Below are 16,616 nucleotides of genomic sequence, written 5' to 3'. Positions count from 1 at the left end.
CGCAGTAGAGAGGAGGGAAGCACAGCTGGAGAAAGGGGGGAAGAAGAAATAATCGTGAAAATTACTTACGGGCCAACTTCTTCTATGCACGCGGAAGAAGAAAGCTTCGCGGGGAGGGGCGGGGAAGAGATCGCGCGATATTCTCTCTCTCTCTGTTTCTCCTATCTTCTTTCCTACCTTTTAGCTTAGACTTTTAATTATTTCTCAACTCTTGCTTTATTCGCGATATCCTCTTTCCTCGTGTATATATATATATATATATGTATATACATTCCTCGTCGGAAATACGGAAATTCGCGCCGGATATAAATTTTGTATTCGCGATTTCTTTCGATACTCATCTATTTCGTTCGTTCTTTCCTTTTTTTCTTTTCATCTAATTGTAATTGTTCGATGTAAATAATAATAATATATAGGGATGGCCACGTCTTTTTTTCTTCGGAAGAAGAAACCTTGAAGCGTGTTGTTCGTGAAGTTTCGAAAGTTTTATTCTTTTTTTTTTCTTCTTCCTTTCTTTTTTTTTTTCTTCTTTTTTTTTTTAAGCGAAATATCGATTATGCGTAAAGAAGAAAGTTGTTCGACATGACATTTTAAGCTAATCGGCAGGTTGATCGTAAATATGAATATAAATATTAAATAAATAAATAAATTGCGATAAAAAGAGAAAGAGCGATAATGCTGTCACGTCTTAAACGCAATATCCAATCTGAATATGTATACACGCACACGCACACACATACTTGCGCACAGTCTAAACATAATAAGATTCGTCGAAGAAATAAAACCAGGACAAACTGGAAATATTGGATATACCAGAATAAAATATCCACGTTTTAAGTCACGCTAGACGCAACATCGCAAAAAGAGAGAGAGAGAGAGAGAAAAAGAGTCGATACACAAGAGTTGAATCTATTTTCGATGGGATAGATTCTATTATAACTATTTAAACGGAATTTTTAAAAATATAATAGAGCTCTCCTTCCAAAAATTTATTCAATTGCAAGATTAAAGCATTAATTCTCTCCGTCGAAAGAAATTTCTGACCGAATTACGATGAACAAATACAAATCTACGAGAAGGAAAGAACGATGAAGTGGTATACCACGACCAAGAAGAAGAAGAAGAAAACGGAAGGGAAAAGGAGGGAGAAGGGGGTGAAAGAAGGGACGGATGGGCGAGGGGAGTAGAAACGGAGAGCCGCGATTAACGCCGACGTTTTCTTGCGCGCTCGCTCGGCCAGAGCGATGTTTGTTCTGGGAAATGCAATCACGCTGTCATATAAAATATAACTCGCTTCCTTTTCCTCCCCGTCTCCGCCTCCGCCCGCGCCGCCGTCTCTCTCTCTCTCTCTCTCTCTGCCTTTCTACGGCACGCCTCTCGATTTCCACGGTAATCGTGGAACACTGACATTAGGCCTCGCCGTGGCTCGCAGATTATGCGAAAACTACAGGCCATTTCCGTTTTTTCCGATTGCCCCCTCCTTCCAAGAAAACGCGGCCAACCTCTCTCTCTCTCGACTCTCCTTTCATCATCCTTCTTTTCCTCTCTCATTGTTCCCCCCTAAGATACACCGCCGTTTCCGCTTTCTCGATCGCCGTACGCACTGTCCCGTACCCGGCTATCCATCCGTCCATCCCTCGAGCACACGCCTCTTTCTGCCCGGGCTACACCTGTTCCTCGGGGCTAGTTTCATCCTGGAGGAGAAGTTTTAGCTTGGTCGTGAATTGAGCGGGACGAATTTCGAGGGAAAGATAGGAGAGATGAGATTCATTTTTGATTAGTAATCGAGCGAGGTTGTTTTTTCTTCCGTGAAAAAGATATAAATATATATCGTGAATAATGTTTATTCGATATACGCGTATATTCTACGCGGATTCTAAATCCACCGCACCCACGTTACGAGGTAATAATACGTATAATAGGATAATTACGATATATATATATATAAAATAAAATTTACATATATGCATATTCCTTTGGTATTAATCGATATTATACTTGCGTGCGTGCGTGTATCATTTTATCTGTTAATATCCGCAAAAGTCAAACATTTTTATCTACGTATTCTTACGTGCAAATCCTGGAGAATTTTCTACGATTATAATTAATTGTTGTTAAATCGAGGTTATTATTTAACGATTTCGAAATATACCATGATGATCGTATCGTATCGTGTATTATGAATTATATCGTTTCTCCTTTTCTTTCGGAAAAATTGTTCCTCGATCGAATATATATATATTACGAAAGAAAGAATTTGGCGGCAACGACACGTTGAATTGGCGCCGCGATAAAAATCGTGATCGCGTGAGAACGGCCCGATAGATTATTTTTCCCGCGTTTTATTTTCAAACTTTTCGAGGTTTAAAATTTTTAAACTTAGCGGGTCTCGTGCCTGTGGAGGGGAGGGAAAGGTTTCGTCGAGCATGGCGGGCGAAACGATGATACACACCGATTAATAGAAGCGCGCGGGCGAACCATTCTCCCCCCCCCCCTTCCTCCGGATGGACGAGAGAGAAGAGATCGAAACAACGCACGGTTCGCTCGGCAGCGATTGCTATCCACGGCGAAGGTTTCGTCGTTAAAACACATTGTGTCGTGTATAATATACGAAAGTATTCGCGTCCGTTTCGCGAGGATAGCGAGAGCGAGAGAGCGAGAGAGAGAGAGGCGGCTGCGAGGTAGAGAGGAAGGTAGAGGGAAGAAAGGGAGAGAAGCGAAACGTGGCGGTGGGGCTCTGACCGAAGAGAAACATATTTCTTTATTATTACTCCCACCAAGCTTATTTTTCTTACCCACCGACTTGGATTCCAGATGGTTGCCTCGCCTCCTTCCCCCTCCCCGCTCCTTCCACCTTTCTCCCGCTCTCCCCTCCTCCCTCCTCCCACTCCCCCTCTTTATCTCCTCGCCTTCTTAGACAAGAAAAACTTAACCCCGAACTCGTCGTGTTCCCTTTTTGTACGCGCGCTGCCGGCAGCCGAGGAGATCCCTAGTCAAGGAAGAGACACGAGAACAAGGACGAACGAGGAGGGTGGAGGGGAAGCGAGAGTGGACGAATGAGGGAAAGGAAAGAGAGAGAGAGAGAGAGAGAGAAATAGGTAACAGACGGTACTTCTGCAACAGCAGGATACAGCGAGTATAACAACGCAAAGAAAAACGCGTGTCCGAGTCTTTTTTGTGCTCCCTTTCCGTCGAAAATTCGAGTATCGCGCACGAACGAACGAACGTACGTCGTTTCTTTGCCCCATACCGTAAGGAGACGCCGAAATAGAGACGTTACAGAGATGCACGTGCGGCGCGCGTCGCATCGTCACGCGACCTCGGTTCGAATTCCAGCCAATCCTCGGCCCCCTGTCGTTCCTATTCGGCAGCCAATCGCATTTTCGCTAGTTTTTCGAATGAATCGAATCATCGAGTGGTGTTTCGTTTCTGTGCTTTGCAACTGTGCGTTCCTTCCTCTCTTTTTTCCCCCCCTCCTTCTTTCCACATTTCACTCGGATTTTATTGTTTCTCGACTGTAACGTCGACAATTCTCGAAACTACGTTACTACCGTACGCACCCAAGGTAAGCCTCGCGTAACGCGGAAGTGAGGTTATGCAGGAATATAATCGCGTTACAAAAGCGTTGTACGTTGTACGCGAGGTTTAATTACTTGGGAAACAATCGGAGAAAAATAATGTCGATCAAATTAGAAAACCGACTCGAAGAGTTCACGATCCAATGTCCTTTCCAATTGAAAAGAAATATTATTAATTCTTAAAATAAAACTCGACAATCTAAACAGTGTATCAGTTAATAAATTCCAACGCTTCGTAGTCGAGCAACTTTCGACTCTACTTTTTTACCCGCTCGATATACGAATCGTATATATCGAAAAAAAATCGCATAAAAGTATCGTTACGTTTACACTTCGTCCTCGCCCGATCGATTCGCCTATATCCGTCCTCCATCCTTCTCCCTCTCCCCTCTTCCTTCCGATTAGGAATCTTATCCCGCGTTTACAGAGCAGAGAGAAGAAGAAAACTTTCTCGAGCAACTGTACCCTGGCGTCGGACTGCCGGTTCGGCTGTTATTATTTGTATATTATAATTTAGATACAATTATATCTGTCTCCTCGTCGCGCTCTCCGCGCGGCCGCTATCCTCGTCCTTCTCTCCCGTTTCCTCCTCCTCCCCCCCCCTCTCTCCCTCTCTCGCTCTCTTCCTCGACGATCTCACTCCTCGTTCCACCGTCCGTGGAACACGACACGAAACATCGAGCGAAGACCTAAGAGAAAGGGAAAGATACGGGAGAACTCGGCGAGATTCGATATACATACATACATACATACATATACATATACGCGTACATACGTTTATATGCGTGCGCGCGGGTAAAAGAAACGGAAGACTCGGGCGAAGGAGACGGATATACACGGATCGCATCGGTGGTGGGAATACGCTAGCCGCGGAACGAGCAGGACGGAGTAGAAAATTGTACGGGGGGGAGGGAGACGGATAGATGGACGGACACGGAGGGAGAAGAAAAGGGACGGAAAGGTATAATAAAGGCCGCGGGGAAGGGAGGGGAGTATTTGGAATCGCGTTGCGTAGTGGTGGAGAGTTTCGAGCGAAGGTGTTTGTGGATGCGAGTCGCGGGGCGGGGGAGAGACAGGTGAAGGAGGAGAAGAAGCCGGTGGTCGCAAAAGCGCGGAGGCGATGTTGGAGATGTAGTGGTGGTATGCCAGCGGGGGTGGAGGAGAGAGGAGCGGGAGGAGAAGGAGGAGGAGGTGCGGTCGTCGGCGGCGCGGGTGCGAGCGAGACCGAGATAGCAATAAAATATATTACCGGAGAAAAATGATGGCACTGCGAGACAAAGAGGGCCGATGGCATTAGCCGCGCGGCAGCCTCGAGGAATTCCACCGGCGTTATTTCGTTGCGTTACCTGCAACCTGACTTAACCTGCTGCGCCTGCCGCACTCGCCTCCCATCTTCCACGGATATTCCTTTGAGGCGTGTTCCTCCACCTGTCTCCACCGGGCCTCTTTTATCCTCCCCCTTCTGGCTTCTTCTTCCAACCCCTCGGAGCGCGTTACGTTCGTTCGATCTCTTTCCTATCTCTTGATACGTCTCGAACGTCCAATTAATCGTGTATCGTCGCGTGAAAAAATCCTTGCGTGCCTCGACAGTGTAACATTTTATGTATACATTTGTACGCATTTTTGTGAAAGAAGGAGGAAGGTTTCTCGGAAAAAGATACGCGAGTAACGAAACACTGCCGGTTTATGGAGAGAGAGAGAGAGGAGGAGGAAAGGGGAAATGTTGGTCTACGGGGAGACGAAGGTTTCGAAAGAGGATAGAGCGAGAGAGGGGGCGGCGGTGAAGAAGAAGGAGGAGGGAGGGGCGAGGGCGTTTTGTAATTTCTATAATTTAAACTCCGCGGCAGCTGGCGTGGCTCGTAATTGCTCTAACCCGGAGGAACGCGTGAGCCTGCGTGTTTACTTTTAATTCTTTCTGCTGGCGGGCATAGCCGCTACCGCCGCGCCTCTATCCACGCTTCGACTCCATCGAATGAAATCTCGATTCTTTCCGAGATGAAAATTCCTTTCGAAACTCAATCTTCGCCGATCGTCCAATTTTTCCCTCTACTTCTTCCTCTTTTAATTCGTACATTATCCGTTCCTTCTCCGCCAGACCAGAAATATATATATATATAAATATAATAACCATTCCACTCTCCTCTCCACGATTCCCTCCGTCTTGCCGTGGCGCGGCGCGTCGCGTCGCGTCGCGTCGCCTCGCCTTGGCTCCTATGCCTCCTCTTACCTCGTCTCGTCTCGTCTCGTCTCGTCTCGGCTCGGCTCGTCTCGGCTCGCCTCGCCTCGCTTCGTTTCTCCGACTCGTTGAAAAATCGTCCGTCGTAAACGGGAACAGCGGTTTTATTGTTCCACTGCAGACAATGCCCGGGAATATTATAAAAACTTTCCGACGGAATATATTAATGTTAACTCATCGCTTTACCGTTAGGCAAACTTTTCGGTCGAGCAAGCTTCTGCGTCTTTGTGTCTCTGTCTCCGTTCCCCGTCTTCCTTCTTCCTTCTCTCTCTCTCTCTCTCCTTTCGCTTCCTAGTCGATCCTCCTCCTCTCCCTCCTCCGCCTCTTCCCTCCGCTCCGAGACTCGTTCCATTTCGCGACTTTAAATCATCGCGATGCCGCCTCTCCCCGCTGCAACATCCTTGTCGATCGCGGGATATAATTCATCCCGGGCGACGAACCGAATTCCGTGACCAAAAATTTCCTCCTCGGTGGAGGAACCAACGACTTTTTCTCCTTCTTCTTTTTCTTCTTCGCTCCTCGTCTTCTTCCCTCTTCGAGTTTCCACCATCAACAACCGAACCACCACCCAACTGGTTTCGGGGGTGAGCCGCGAGCCTCGCGCTCGAGAAGCGGAACGACTCGACACTGGCCACGACGATAAACTTTAATGTATTCCAAATTATTAAAATATATTCGTGGCGTAGATATTTTAACGAGCCTCGTCGCGCTAGCCGTCGCGGTGCCAACCGAACAAATTATACTTATAACGACTTATTTAAATTTATATCGCGCGTAAATCTATCTTCCCCGCCCACGCCTCCCTAACCGAGCAGCAGAAGCAGCAGCACAAGAGAAGGAGGAGGAGGAAACTTGGCCGTCCGTAATTCCACCTGAAATCTTTCGGAATTGTCTCGCTCTTCTCCTCCTCCCCTCCTCCCCCTTACTCCTCCAGAGAACTCTTCCTCCGATATCCCGCGTTTATCCAAACCTCGATCGAAAAGAGAGAGAGAGAGAGAGAGAGAGAAAGGGGAAAAAAAGCGCGCGCAGATCTCCTCCCCGTAGATATTTCCACGATCGGGCGATGATTTAGGTAGGTAATTATATTCGGTACCGCGAAGTGGGATTGCTCGCGCGGCAAACAATTAATTGCGAACGAATAGGAAGGAGGGAGGGAGGGAGGGGAGGGGGCTCGGAATATTACCGTGCTTATTTTTCATCCGGCCTCCACGGGCGCGCATTTCGCGCCTGTTTTTAATATTACACCGCGCGGTGGCGAATGTTTTAACCTCCTCCACCCCCTCCCTCCACCCCCTATCCCCACACCAGGCTACTTTCGGGAAGCGGTATCGCGTCCGTAACGAATTTACGATATTAATTTGGCGTGCCGCCTTGGCGATTTATTATCTACGCGGTGGTGGCGGAGGCGGAGGTTTCCATCGGAGGGAATGGAAAATAAAAAAAAAAGAAAAAAAAAAAAAAAAGAGCGGACAGAGAGAGGGGCGATTTAGTTGGGAACACGGAGATTCGAGGTGGAGGGAGGGGGTTGACGAGGGATGAGCGGCAGCTTGGAAGGAGAGGGCGCGAGAAGAGGGTTAACCCTCGAGGGAAAGCCGCGACAATTCGCAACCGGCGCCGCGCACGATATACCGAAAATATATATATATAATATATATATATATATACACACATATATATATATATATATATATATATATATATATATACGAGCCACGGCGATAAAACGATAATTCTATAATTTATTCCCCGTGTGTGTGTGTGTGGAGCGCGGACGTGGCTCGAGATCGGTGTGTATACGGCTCGTATATGGGCCGCGCAGTTGGCGTTAATATATCATCGGACGCATCTGCCCCCAACGACGCGTTTCAATATGTTCTACGAGTGTATAACCGTTTCTATAGAAATATTCTCGCTCGCGTGGATATAAATACACGCACCGGCGGACCGACCCTCGCCGGCTCTCTTCTTCGAGCCTTCGCCTTCCTTCTTCTCCTTCTTCTTTCGTCTTTCTTCTCGGCGAGTTTACTTGAACTTGTTCGAGAGAGGCTGGTGACAATTGGCGACAATGTGAGACACAGTGTTTGCACAGTGTCTTTTTCACGGTCGCCTTTGCAATTCTTATCTCACTGGAAATGGACGTATTAACACTTTTCCTTTTCCATCGTTCGGCTTGGTCAAATTTTTTCAACTCGAGAGAGAGAGAGAGAGAGAGAGAGAAAGTGTTTCACAAATTTCTGTGTTTCACGAGAGATTGGAATAGAAGGGATATAATGGCATGAAATTGGAGAATCATCGGGATTGAAACAGGAAATCGTGTATAGAAACGGTTTATAAACGGACGCCTGGACGATTCGTGCTTTCTTCCTTCGAAGCCGGCTTCTTTTTCTCGTTCCTTCATCCCGGTAGACGCAATTTTGTATCGACCATTAGCGCCGCGACCGGGGTGCTGCTGGTGCACGGCTTGATGGAAATTTATGACAGTCACTTGATTGGGTTCAACGTTCCCCGTATTTCATTCTTCCAAACCGCTTCCCTCGATTTCTTTTGCCTCTCCCCCTTTGGATTCCAAGGCCTTAACGACCCATGCGACGACAATTAAAACGCTCACCTATGCTCACATTGGATATCGAAACGGATAGTTTGAGCGACCACTACTTTCTATACAAATTCTAGAAAAGAATGATCGATTCTTCGATCGAAAGAATTTCAAAAAAAAGAGAAAATTGCCATTAAATTCGCGTGCACGAAAGTTCAAGAGGAGAGGGATAAACTATGTGGGAAAAGTTGAGCAACGTCAAAAATTTTTTCGACATCGACACAAGGATTAGGGACGACGACGCGTGCGACCAACGACCCGCCAGCCACTATCGTCCGCGATCGATCATATTTCGGGGATAATATTTCGGACGACCCTGGCGACCGAGTTCGAGCAGCGCGGGAATAAGGGAGAGGCGTGGGTAAAATAAACGAGAACGAGAGGAGGAGGAGGAGGAGGACTCGGCGCACCGCGGGGGCAAGGAATTAATAGAAGCGTCGAAATTGCCCTCGAAGAACTCGCGTTGTTGCGTTCCAGTGCGTTGATTTACGGGATGACGAGTGGACGAGTGCGCGCATCACCGAACTTTTTTACAATTATTATTTTTCCACGTATATTTCTCGCGCCCGCGTATTACCGGTCGTAAATTTCATCCGCCCTCGAAATTGGCCCGCGAGCCGCGGCCTGTTCCACGCACCCCCTTTCCCCCTCCTCTCTCCTCCCTCCTCCTCCTCTCGCCGGCCGCGAGAGAGCAGGGCAGGGTTAATTCTAATAGAGCGCGATGCGCGCAGACAGTCGAACCTTTGGCATTTCAATCACGGATCATGACGTCCGTTTTAAAACGGGAGCCGGACGAGAAAAGTAGAATTCGTATCTCTGTGTGTGCGTCCATGTTTTCCAACGTTTTGTCGAACGACGGGTTTATATACGACGGGATGAAAAGCGGGAAAGGATGGAAAATCGAATTACGACGAGTGGAGATCGCGAAGCCTAGAGAAACAGGGCTTAGAGAAGTGAAACTTCTAGGAGCTGGTGGCCTCGAGGGGAGGGAAACAAAATCGCGAGGCAGAGACGACTACTACGGGCCGTGCCCCCGTGTCGGTCCATTTCTTCACCCGTTAATGGAAACGTCGTTACTACGGTATTGGGTCGAATTAGCCGATCGAACGATTAATTCTCTGACGATTTCATTTAATTAAACTCCCTTTGCCGGACGTCGGAATTAAACGACGTTAAATTATCAGCGGCGCTCTCTCGCCTCGAGATTACGTCGTCGCGCGAATTAACGACGTTTCTTCCAGCCTTTTTCCCCGACGGGGAAACAGGAAAATTCGAACCGGCTTCAAATAATCGTCGTACGTACAGGAAAAGAGAATTATACGAATGCACGAATCTTCTAACCTAACTTTTCGAGGAAACTCGTGATCGAGTAAATATATTTCGATTTCATTTCATTTCTTGTAAAAATACCACGCTTTGGAATTTCTCGTCCTCGAAATAGAAAGATGGTAAATCTTTTACACGAAACCTCGTCGCGTTCTCTTCCTCGAATCATCTCCACAATCATCCTATATATATATATATGTACGTTCATTTTCGACGATAGTCGCGTTCGTGATTATTCGTCGATATTCGGCAACGTTCGCCACCGTTCGTCGACGCTCGGCCACGTTCGTGCGCCACGATCGAGCCAAGGGATGCATATCGGGAGCGAGATCGACGCGTCGATAGGGGTCGAATATCGGTCGATTGTCGAGGGATGGAGGGGGGAGGAGGTGCGCTCGAGAGGGGGCCATAGCCGGCCGAGAGCCTACGAACGGAATGTTCCTGGAATCGAAATGAAAACGCGGCCGGGCAAGCATCCATAAAAACCCTTTCGCCCCCGGCAATTAGCAATAAAGTTTTCATCGTTTAATAAAGGTCGGCACAAATAAATGAGACGATAAAAAATCGACATACAATACGCGCTGCCGCGAGAGAGCGCCGCTCTCTCGCCCATAGAGAAACGCGACAGACGTATAATTCTCGGATGTACGTGCAGAGACTGTGTATCCGTATCGTGAACGTGCAACCGTATCCCGCCAGATTTCCCGTGTCCGTTTTATTGTACTCGCTTTACGAGATCGACGTTTTATTTCGTTTATCGTGTATAAAAAATATATATATATATATATATTTTTACGCGCGTTTTCCATCGATGGGAATCGCCGAGAACGAAATCGATGCGACGTAATCTTCTCGCTCTAGATTACGGGGACCCCGTAGTGAAGTACGATTTATACTCGGGTTATTTCGTTCGAAATCGGCTATCATCAGGCTCCTTCCCCTCGTGTTATTTTACAAAAAATTATAACGTTCAGAGGGTATCCGAAATAGTTTTATTCTTGGATTAACCAAATGAAATTCACTATCATTGTATCCTTTTGTCTCGTGACAAAATTACTCCTTACTCGCTCGGAGAGAACGTACCGCTTATTTTCCAACGAACGGATCCGTAAATAGATCCGAAGGCCGTTTCCGATCGGTATTTCGATCGAGAAGGAAAACCACGATACGCATCGATGTATTTACCGTTTCTTAATTCCAAGATGGAAACTCTTGGATTCCCTCGCGCGAATGAAGAACGATCGGATCGTCGAGAACGGATCACTTGGAAAAAAAACGAAAGGGAAGAGGAGCCGTCGAACGGTTTAACGAGACGTGGAAAGAGAGGAGAAATGTCGAGCAACGGTGAAAGAGGGAAAGCTGCGGACGAAGGAGCGGAGGAGGTGGAGGAACGTGGCGATATTGCACCCGAGGCAAGGTAGAATGCGCGTGCGTCCGTGCGTGGATCCTCGCGCGGCCACGGCCGAAGGAACGGAGGGACGAGGCGCGGCGAGGAAGCGTGAATGGAAGAGCCGCGGGCCACGCTGGGAGTGAAAGCCGGAAAAATATGTCATCGTTTCCATCGACAGTCATCACAAAGAGCCGAACGAACGTACCAACCGTACGAGAAACCCGACGTACAAACGGACGGATCGGGAGGACGGCGGGAGGAGGAGGGGACACGATCCGTGACAACCGCGTGCATATTCGCGCGTGTGCGTGCGTGTAGACGACGCGTACGGGGCGCGGTATAAGCCTCCCCTTCCCCCGGGTTTCTTGCGCCGCGTACCTACCCCTCTTCCCCCTCTGCTGCTTATCTACCTCCGTCTCCGCTCTCTCTTCTCTTCATCTCTCCGTCGATGCAGTCATTGTGCTCATCCCGGTGTATTGTCATTCGAAACAATGATTTCATAAAAATACACGTGAATATGGCTGGCTGGCTGGCTGGCAGGCTGGTTGGTTGGCTGGCTGGCTGGCTTCTTGCGTACGTGCGTGCGTGCGTATGAGCAGCACCGTGTGCGGCGCCGGCGGCGGAGAAGGAACCCACGGGATAACGCGAGAGCCAAGAAGAATACCATCCGATCGAGGAGCGGCCGATTTACGAGGAAAATATATATTCGTCCCCATTCTGAAACATACCGAGACGAAAAAAGTTAGAAGAGAAAAAGAGAGAGAAATTTTTTTTTTCTAATTACAAACCTTCTCTTCTATCGATGATTCTTTTTCGGAGTGGAGAAAAGAGGGAGACGATTATTATTCGATCGGTTCGAAAACACCGTAGGCCCGTTTTCCACGATACGCGTAACCGCCTCTCTTTTCTTTCTTTCTTTCTTTCTTTTCTGTTTCTTTTTTCTTCTTTTTATACCCACCTTTTTTCGCCGTCCACTTTTTGCCCGGGGAACGCATCGGGCGGCGGTAAAAAAGTAGGAAACGCGAGATGGGATGAGGGGCAGGCAGGCAGCACGGTGGTGTAGCAGCAGCAGTGGTGGTCGAGCGTGGCGGCGGCCTGATAGCTCGATATCGCGGGATATCGGGATATCGAGTATCCGACATGGAGAAATTCTTCGGTTTAACGCGGTGCCGCGAAAAGTTCGGGCTTGACATAGGGGCGGAAGGTTAAGGGGGTGAGTAGAAGGGACGAGGAGGCTAGGGGCGTTTTTCGGGCTTCGTGACGCCGTGTGCAACAGGTTATAGTTTTTGGCACACACCGTCGCTTCGCCCTTTCCTTCCATTCCCCTCTCTCTCTCCCTCTCTCCTTCTCTCTCCCACCGCCCCCACCCGCTCTGCCCGCTCCCTTTTTCCGCGTTATATTCCGTTCACGGAATTTCCCTTCATCGCGTCATCACGTTTATCGGCACACATTCTCTCCCAGAGAGAGTTTCTCGCTCTCGCTCACGAAACTTCTTCTCTCTTCGACGGATATTTCCTTTTCTTTTTCCTTTCCAGTTCTTTTCGTCCTCGAAAAAAAGATCGAGTCCGAATCTCGACGACTCGTTTAATCTACTCGACTAATATCATCGTTCGAATCTCGTCGAAGAAGAAGAAGAAGAGAGGGGAGAGAGGGAGGGGTGCGAAGCGAGCAATTCGTTGTTACATTCGGAGGGAGGAGGAGGAGGAGGCGCTGTGAAAAGCGGCGCTTTTGGCAGAGGATCCTTGGCGGGCGCGATCGGCGAGAAGAGAAGAACGGTTTGGAAACGGGAGGCGAAGGGGAGGAGGAGCGCAGAGAGAGAGGGAGGGAGGAGTGGATCGGCGGACCTCGAATAGGACTGGAATTTTCGTTTGTCCCCTTTTCCGCCCTTGCTTTTTTTTTCCCTCCTTTTTCCCCTTTTTTTTCTTTTTTTTTTTTTTTTTTCCCCCTCGTCGAGCGAGCCCTCGCGGCACTGCGCCGCGTCGAAAAAAAAGCCCGATTTTTTCCTCGCTACACTTCTGTGTTATTTGCTTTATGGAACGCCTGTTACAGATAAATATAATAGGCATTCATCGCCGCGTATTGTCTCCGACGAAGCGCCCTGCGCGCCGGGGCTTTTACATTTTTTCCACCCACCCACCCACCCACCCACCACCCCCTTTCGCCCGGCCCCTACCCCTCCCCAACCCATTTTTTTTGTCTCACCGCCACCACCACCACGACCGGCACCACCACCACCGGCACCGTCGCATCAGCATCGCGCCGTCACCGCCACCGCCACCGCCACCGCCGCCACCACGATTGCGGGTCTCACACACGCGGTGCACACGCGAGCTCTCATTTTTATTATTCGCGTTTTTTGGAATTTTTCCAGTGGCGCCCAGCATTGTTTCACGGTTTGTCATTGTTATACGCCTACATCCTGCCAAGCGAGAGAGAGGCGAGGGCTCTAGAATCCGGGATCCACCGAACCCTGCAACCCCCCATCCTCCTACATCTCTCTCTCTCTCTCTCTCCATCCCCGCCTAGTTCTTCTCCTCCCCCTGAGCTCATCCATACGGCACCACTCCCCTGCTCCACTCCGTCGGCCCAACCCTCGTCGGGCGCGGGTTACACGCTCCTCGGCGAGCGACGATCCTGATGACGATGACTGCGACGACGGCGGACGCCGCGAATAGCGATCACGACCAACGCGAGTCGACAACGATCGCGAGCTCGTTGTGGATGAGCTCGAGGAGGACGATGACGGGTGCGCGCGACGAGGGTTGCTGGCCTAACGGGGGGGGTGGTGGCCCCCTCCTCTTCGTTCCGCTGATGATGACTGTCGAATGACTTGGGGGCGTTATCGATTCCGGGAAACGCGGGAAACGATCCGATCTCCTCCGGTTGCTGCTCGTCGTCTACGCACCCGGGGAGAAAAAAACCTACTTCCTCTCCTCGTGTCCGATGCTTCCCCTCCTTTTGTCCACACGTCCTTGTGAAAACACCGGTCGAATACCTCCGTCGGTCGGTGTTTAACGATCGTCGTCGATGAATGAAGGGAAAAAAAAAAGAGAATCCCATTTTCTATACCTATACATATATTTATATAGGCGAAGATCGGGGATGCGAGGACGAATCGAGAATAAACGATGGACGAGAGGAAGAGAGGAGAAGGGGTGGTCCGGTCGTTAAAATCGGTCGGTGAGGGACGGCCAATTAAAGTGACGATTCCAGCGCGCGGGGGTATATCTATCTGTCGGCCGATCACCGATCCCATGTCGAACACGTACGCGTGGATCGTATGATAAATACGATCCTCTCTCTAGCCTAGCGTGGAGGGCCGAAAACGATAGCGGCCCTCTCCTCGTCCTATCGTCCCCGGCCACGGAATACGCGCGCGAGCCGAGCGATAAACCTACCGCCCCCTCCCCTCTTTCCCGCCGCCATTAAGTATTCCCGTTGCGTTTATCATTTCGGCTTTACGTTTACGGTTACGATTACGATTTCATTCGAAGCGACGAGCGTTTTTTGTTCTCTCTCTCTCTCTCTCTGCGAGTTTTCGAAATCCCCCTCTTGTGTCCACTTTGCCGAGAGTTATCGCCGCTCTGTCGACGATCGGTTTTGGCGATTTTCGCGAGAGCCGCGCCCTCGATTTCCCCTCCTCTTTTCGAGTATCGAGGGAGGAAGGGAGGGAGAGTGGAGAAGGATCGAAGCGGATCTTCTTCTTATCGTGCAATTTTCTATTTTTCTCTAATCTTCGAGTGAAATTATGAGAGAAAATTTTTCATTTGTTCGGTGATGATTCTTGTTGAAATTGGACGTTTTTTCTAATCCGACTTTATATGTAATTCTTTCGTACGAAATCTATTCGACGAGCAATATTTGTCGAGATAAAACGATGCTTCGTACGTAATTTTATCGTTGTATACAGTTTTACGTAATTCAAGTGGAATCAAACAATTTTTAAATAAGATTAAACACGTTTGATTCTCGTCTTGAACTGTTAAAACAATCCTTTCAAACATAGTCATCGTAGAATTTTTTCTATAACGTTATTGATTCACTTGGAATACAATATATCGATGTTATCAGATATTCAGAGGAGGAAAAATAGGAATCCCCCACTTTTACCATTTTATAACACGAGCTTTATTTGTACAGGTAATCTCGACCAATAACCTTATCTTTACGATCGTATCGAGAAATGAATATATTTCTATATTATACATTTCACGCGTATATTGCGTGAACGTGTATATATATATATACACATCTTTTCGAATAACCATCGTTTCCACGAAAAATAAGAAGAAGAATGAATGAATGAACGAACGAGCCAAGAAACCCACGCGCAGAAGCACCGAGAATGAGCGATCGATATCGATCTAAACGGGGCGACGTTTCTTCCCGCGGCACTTAATTAGAAAACCGAGCGAGCAAACGTGAGGAGGTAATAACGAGGAGGAGGAGGAGGAGGTCCAACTCGGACAAAGAGAAAGAGAGGAAAAACTTTCGTCGCGTTCGATCCTTCGGTTTGGACGAGCCCGATCCGCTGCTGGATTTTTCCTACCCTCCTCTCCACTCTTTGTTTTTCCTCGCCTCGCTCCACAGTTCCGGCTCCATAATTTCGTTCCAACCGCGATGGAAAACGCTTTTTCTCCACCAGGACAGGATAAGAGAGAGAGAGAGAGAGAGGTCTCTCTTTCGCGCGAGAGGAAGAAAAGGATAATAGTTCGACGAGTCTCGATAAAACGGAGAGACAAAAAAAGGAAGGGGGACGTATCTTGGTGAGAACGACGGTCCACAGTTAACCAGGTTTTACTTCCTTCCTTCCTTCCTTCCTTCCTTCCGGGTACGAGCCAACGCACACACACGCGTGCACACATAGATATCATCGGGGCCGGCTCGAGTTTTCGCTCCAATTTCGAGCCGTTCTTCCATGACTCCTCGATTGGAAGTAACGCCGTGGGGAACGGCTGGTCGAGTGGTTTGAACAGCCAAGATGCGGCACGGGAGAGAGAATCGACCTCGCATTATCGGTCGGCCGATATTTGCACTCCACTCGTACTCGCGCGCGCACCTAGACCACGCATATCGTCGTATATGCTGCGTACGTATGGATACCATCGTGCGTCCACTTTTTCCACGCTGATGATATTACACGTACAATATATGTATGTATGTATATATATTGTTTTTTCCTCCGGTGGCTCCTCTATCTCGCGAAATTATCGCCGGGGGAACGCTTGTCCCCCCTGTGCGCGCGTGTCGTAGGCGAAGATGATGCGGCCAAGATAGCGGCAAGCTGCAACGGCGCAGCTGTGTGGCCGTACGCTGTGCCACGGCCACGGCCACTGTGGTACCGTGCCTCGTCGTCGAGTACCATTGGCTTTCTCTCTGCGTGCCTTCTCTCTCTCTCTCCCTCGCGCTTCCATCCTCCACCGTATGTATATATCTCTCGACCGTATGTTGCGCCCGACCTTCTTCTTCCGCTCGTTCGAAGCCGCGCTA

General features: G+C 48.8%; 1 protein-coding gene and 1 long non-coding RNA gene across 9 annotated transcripts in view; one reads left to right on the top strand and one right to left on the bottom strand.

Annotated features, from left to right (window-relative positions):
* The window catches only part of LOC725189 (protein bric-a-brac 2), a 220,487-nt gene that overhangs the window by 82,340 nt on the left and 121,531 nt on the right, over positions 1-16,616 (top strand). The window lies entirely within an intron of this gene.
* Positions 530-6,096, bottom strand: LOC113219409. The gene is made up of 2 exons (XR_003306540.1): positions 6,001-6,096; positions 530-5,929 (listed from the first exon to the last, which is right to left on the bottom strand). It is a non-coding gene; the product is annotated as an uncharacterized LOC113219409 (long non-coding RNA).

Source organism: Apis mellifera, linkage group LG1 (assembly GCF_003254395.2).
Source record: "Apis mellifera strain DH4 linkage group LG1, Amel_HAv3.1, whole genome shotgun sequence".
In the NCBI taxonomy this organism is placed as follows: domain Eukaryota; kingdom Metazoa; phylum Arthropoda; class Insecta; order Hymenoptera; family Apidae; genus Apis; species Apis mellifera.
This window is presented reverse-complemented; position numbering and strand designations above follow the sequence as displayed.